This window comes from Eschscholzia californica, unplaced genomic scaffold, assembly GCF_041429995.1.
Source record: "Eschscholzia californica isolate CP2 unplaced genomic scaffold, dmEscCali1.0.p SCAF_1, whole genome shotgun sequence".
NCBI lineage: Eukaryota > Viridiplantae > Streptophyta > Magnoliopsida > Ranunculales > Papaveraceae > Eschscholzia > Eschscholzia californica.
This window is the reverse complement of record NW_028238198.1, coordinates 26,020,470-26,026,469: the sequence shown is the minus strand read 5'-3', so window position 1 is coordinate 26,026,469 and position 6,000 is coordinate 26,020,470. Positions and strand designations below refer to the sequence as shown.

The following is a 6,000-nucleotide window of genomic DNA, read 5'->3' as shown; positions in this document are numbered from 1 at the left end:
TTGTTCATTCCTTCAAAAAAATTCGAGGATCTAAAAGTTATTTTGGTCTTAAACTCGATATGTCTAAAGCTTTTGATCGAATCGAGTGGAGCTACTTGAAAAAAATCATAACAGCTATGGGATTCTCTAATCACTGGATCAATCTTATCAAGGCTTGTCTCAATTCCAGCACCATGGCGGTGCTTATCAATGGCCGCCCTGGTCCGACTTTCGAGGTTAGTAGAGGAGTCAGGCAAGGCAACCCTCTCTCTCCCTTCTTATTCGCCATCGCGATGGAAGGTCTCAGTCGTATGCTGGAAAACAACAATAATACGAACTCTTTCGTCGGCTTCCCCATTCCCAACTCCAGTCTTTCCATTAAACACCTTCTTTTTGCGGATGATTGCATGATTTTCGGTCAAAATACTCTTGAAAATATGCATAATCTTAAACAAATTCTGAAAGAATTCAGTGAGGCCTCCGGCCAAGTGATCAACTACGCTAAATCTAACATCTTTTTTCCAAAAACTCGCATCCCAAATTTAAAAGGATGATCATCTGCAATCTCAAAGTGCATCAACCTTCGTCCGAAGACAAATACCTCGGTACTAATCTGTTCATTGAGGGAAACAAAAAACAGGCATTCAATTCTCTTCTCACTCAAATTCAAACACAAACTCTCCAAGTGGCAAGCCAATCTTCTCTCACAAGCTGGTCGCTCGATAGTGATCTCCACTATTGCAGCAGCCATTCCCGATACCAAATGCAGTGCTTTGTCATTCCCAAAGGCATTTGTAATAGCATTGAGTCCCATACAAAGGACTTTCTGGTGGGAAAATCCAAAACCTTCCATACCATCAACTGGTCCTCCATTTGTCGTCCACGCAAAGTAGGAGGACTAGGTCTCCGTCTCCCTCATCTTGATAATCAAGCCTTCCTCAATAAGCTAAATTGGCGTCTTATCAATAATTAATCCCCAGTCTATATGGGTTCAAGTGTTCAAAGCCAAATATTTTTCGAAAACAACGAAGCCTTCAACCCCTAAAGCGAATCATTCCTGGCTTTGGAAAGCAATGAGCAAACAACTTAGTCAAGTTGTCAGTTTAGTTTTCTGGGACATCAACAACGGCTCTCAAATTAGCATCTGGCATGATTTTTGGATTCTGAATCATCCTCCCTTTTTAACTAATGAGAGCAACTCTAGTCTTTAACTGTGTGGCCCAACTCATTACTAATAACACTTGGAATATTGATTTAATTAATAATTCTTTTGACAGTGATTTTTGTAGTGCGATTTTAAGCATTAACTTGCCGAATGATCAGGAGGACACCACAAAATGGACCCTTACTAAATCAGGTAATTTTTCGATCAAATCAATGCATAATTATCTGAGAACATGAAGCAATAGGTCTATGAACGACCCCACTGATTGGTTTTTTATATGGAATCTAAATACCATACCTCGCATAAAACTATTCTTATGGAAATGATGTACGAATAGTCTACCAGTTAGGGACAAAATTGCCAGTTATATTGGTAATATCTCCACATGTACATGCATTAATAGTGATAATACTGAAACTTTAGACCATGTTATGTTACACTGCAACTACGCCAGAGCTATTTGGTTTCACTTTCAGGTTAGAGCAGAACAATTAACCACGGTAATGCAATGGATACATCAATGGAAAGAACTGGATGCCAATCTAACTACTTTATATGCAAAAATTTCATGATTTATATGGAAAGCTAGGTGCGAAAATTGCTTCACCACTCACAAACAAACTCCCATACAGATGATTAACCGAATCAACACAACGACAACCACACCACTCAAAATCGAATCCATATTAACCAATAAAAGCAAGGAAAAACCACGGCAACAACAATGGAGACCTCCATCGACACCATTTCTTAAGATGACACTTTTTTTACGAAACTCACGGAACCGCCAGGAATAGGTTGCATTATTCACGGTGATGAAGCACAATTTATCATAGCGCTACACAGTTAGAGGACAAAATGCAGAAAAATGCAAATGTCTAGCGATATACTATGGCGTCTTATGGGCTATCCAACTTCAACTACAACATGTTCACATCGAAAGCGACAATCAAAATATCATCAATCACATCAATAGGCAAGACGAGGGAATTCACTGGCAGTCTAAACCATATGTCTCTGAGATTCTCAAACTCAAGCAACATCTATTATATAAAACGCAAAGTTTTTTGCTGACTGGGACAAGTCGAAAGATAAATCCGGTCGTTCGTTCGATTTGATCTTAAATCTTGGCGGTTAGATGTATTACCCACCTAAAAAATATCAAATTTATTCACCCACTCCAGGGAAGAAGGTAAACATATTGACGAATCTGGACCGTTAGAAAAGAAAAACTTTCTGCGTGTTCCATCATCTCCACCGTTACTATCTTCCTTCTTCACAGTCCCTGATCTGGTCCGCTGAAATGTATAGGTGTCCACTTGAGATTTTTCTAGCCGTCCGATCCCAACATTAATGCCTTAATGGTAAGGTTTTTCAGTTTCAATTTCACACGAACATACTTCTCCTTTCCCTCTCTAAGTCTCTCTCTAATCAAAGGAGCAAATTTGTAACTGAAATGACTATGTAATGGGAAAATGGAATGGGTCGGTTTTGATTTTTTCTTTTCGAATTCTGTCTTTGTAACCCCCTTTTTTGCAGCATTTTAAGTTTTATAGATATTTGCAGTGTTTAATCATCGTTTGGACAACTCCCTCAACACAACGATTCCAAAAAACTAATAAGACCTACTACTTGTTTTTGATAGATTCATTAATAGTGGTGATCCGTTTCTTGGTATTTGGTGTTTTTCTAGATTCGGTTTGCTGTTTTTGGTATTTTTGTTTCTTGGTATTTTACTGTGATTAGTGTTCTGATTTATCTCTCTTCATGTTTCTATTTTGAGGGTTCAGAGGAATCAAGGTGAAGAAAGGTATGGTTCTGATCTCTTTAACTAAACCTTAATCACAGTGAGTGGGAGATATTTTTTTTTAATTCAATTCGAATGTTTATTACTACTTGATTAGGGTTCTGATATACTCTATATATATCATAATTTTTTTACTTTCAATTTTGTTACTTGGTTAGAAATGTTTAATTGGTTGAAAAGTGTTTGATTAGTTTGGTCTGTCTGTTAAAAGTTCATAACCCTAAAGCTATAACACCTATGGTAGAGACAACTGAAGCCTTCTCATAATCTAAGCGAGTCAAATTTAAGTTTTGTTATGAATCTGGATTTCCTCTTTAACTCAATGCTATACTGCCCTAGAAATTTAAGCAGTACATTTTATACGGTTTTTTGTTAGGCTTCACTCATAGAGAGTAATGGAATCAACTGTTCTTTACTACTAAACATCTTGGATATACTACTAACTTGGAACATCTTGCCCTTTTACTTCTATTACTGCTGACTTGTGACTATAATTTCATATTTTCATCTGGTTTTTTCTACTTTCTTCTCTTTTTTTCAGGGCTCTGCCGGAAACTTCGTTGCACTCTTTGTTCGATATGTCATCATGGCACACATTGCTGAGATGTATACGCAGAAATCTGGTACTATATACATCAAAATGCGCTATCCTATTATACGCAGAGATCTGGTACCATATGCATCATGGCACAAATTGCTGATATGTATACGCAGAAATCTGGTACTATATCCTCTGTACAAGTAAGCTTCCAAATTTACGTCCGAATATGAGAGATGTGGTAAAGATGTTGGTTGATGTTGATCCTTCTATAGTAGTCATAACTGCTGAAAAAATCAGAAGTATTGATAGTTTGTAAGTTTTTCGTGGTATGAAAATCGCGTTACCGATTTTTTTTTCAGAGTTCAACTTAATGGGAGCGTGTCAATTTTCTGGAACATCATTTGTGCACAGAATGTTGTCGTGGATTCTATATGATGAGGCAGATAGGTAGGTTTTATTTAGTAGTGCAACGACAATTTCTGTTTCTTATTTATTTCATTTTGCAGTTCAATGCCGTCAGTTTCTTTCTGCAGTTCATTAGATGTATTATGGGACTGACCAACTAAATGTTAATTAATTAATAATGTATGTGGCATATGATGTTAAATTTGCTTATCCTTCTTCATATCAACTTTAATCAGCAATCCATTGTCGATAACGACAATTGGTTTCTCCTCATCCATTGTCTGCTTTCTAACTCAACCTGTTAAATATATAGAAAGCACCCGAATTTATCCAGATTGTTGCAACGTTGGGGTTTCCATACAACATCTCGAAGACTCGTTACTCTATGTTTATCAAACAATTGGCTGCTATAGTCTACTTTTCTAGGCATATATTAAATGAACAGTGAATCAGTAATTGGTGCAAGTATGTTCATAAAAGACTAATATTATTTGTATTTCTAATAGTTTGATGTTTTTGGTTGCAGCATGTTCAACCTTGTATTTTTGCATGTATTGGGTGTGCCATTTTGATGTGGAGAAAACTTGAATAAACTATTACTTCGTCTTCGAATTGGCTCTTTCCAAAGATCTTACTTACGGAGGTACTTCATGATTTGTACAACATCAATTATGTCATCACTATCTCTCCAAAATGAGGACTTACATGGGAAGTATCATTGCCATTTATTATAGAGATTGGTTTTACATTTTCCTTATGTGTTTTGAGTTTTCTGTTTATTGTGATATTTTGGAATGTCAAGTTGGAATCAATTACCAAGTGAGATAAGTTGGTAATTTCATGTTACATCATTTGGGTAATCTGGAAAGGAAGAAATTGTGCGATCTTCGAATGGAAATCCGTAGATGTTGATCTCTTTGAGTTATTGATTCCCTTATGAGTCATGAAAGTCTTTTTTAAAAAGTGAACTCAAAACATCTGTTTTTTTTTAATGTGGTTTTAGTTCAAGGAGCTGCTGGGGATGCCAAATAACTGATGATGGTCTGTACAAAATATCTTTATCCAAGTGTGTCGGAAACCTCATATAGATATCCTTATGGGGTATGTCTGGTATCACAGATACTGGTGTAGTTCATTTGGTACGTAACGATTTATGCTCTTTGTACACAGACCCACACACATATATAGACTTGGGAAAGTTGAAGTGTCAATTTGTTACTGGACTATGTTTTTGCAGGTTTCAAGAGCTGCTTCCTTGCAATTAATGAAGTATTCGTACATAGTGCTTTCAGTTAATCTTATTGTTCACCTCAAGGGTGGAAACATGATTTCTATCGAGGAAGACTGGTTTGATAGGCTGCTCTGATTAAGTTGACTCTGGAGTCTGGACTATAAACTCCCAAATAACTTAAGTGGTGTCTTTTTTATTTGTCTGAGTCTGACTCGTCCAAGTCTGAGGTCGTCTGGGTATGACTTGTTTTATTCCGACTTAGTTTATTTTTTACTCAAATCGACCAGAAATCTGACCGAGACAGCCACAGAAAGTTAGAAACAACAAACAAGGCAACCCCATGAGTCATATTAAAAAAACAGTCTGAAATTCGACTCGAGTCAATTCACATTACATATTATGTCAGGCCTTCTAAAGAGAACCAATACTAAGGTACCCTGGTCTAGCCCATCAGTAGTTCAACCTATGATTCACCTGAAAGGATTGGGACGAATTATTTAGTTAACATCGTTTCTTTCGTCTGTTGCAGACTACTGTTTTATGGAGTTGTCGCCACGTTACTGAGAGTGGGCTTCTCACGCTTGAAAATAACTACCTTAAGCTCGAATCATGCAATGTTTGGGGATGAGACTTCCATCAGCTAGCTTCATTGGTTTGCTTCCTATCACACCTGCTCTTCAGATAAAACCTAGAAGTGAGCATCTAAATGTTGGAATTGGTCCTCTTCCTCATCTATGGCCAATGCCATGAAGTTGTGAATTTACACTTCTATCACACCATTGAGTTTTGTAAATATCATTTATGTAATCACCTTGGTGAACACTCATTCTCAATGTTTGCTTGACACTGAAGTTGAATATGCTATCTATACT

The 6,000-nt window shown here is 36.9% G+C and overlaps 1 long non-coding RNA gene across 4 annotated transcripts; it reads left to right on the top strand.

Annotated features, from left to right (window-relative positions):
* The first annotated feature begins 2,501 nt into the window (after positions 1–2,501).
* LOC147565521 (uncharacterized) lies at positions 2,502–5,980 on the top strand. Of its 4 annotated transcripts, none has more exons than XR_015237282.1 (5): positions 2,502–2,954; positions 3,493–3,672; positions 3,852–3,939; positions 4,424–5,036; positions 5,135–5,980. It is a non-coding gene; the product is annotated as an uncharacterized LOC147565521 (long non-coding RNA). The 4 variants fall into 4 exon arrangements; XR_015237280.1 differs by having other exon boundaries at positions 3,493–3,692; XR_015237281.1 differs by having other exon boundaries at positions 3,493–3,939; positions 4,424–4,540; positions 4,901–5,036.
* The last annotated feature ends 20 nt before the right edge of the window (positions 5,981–6,000 follow it).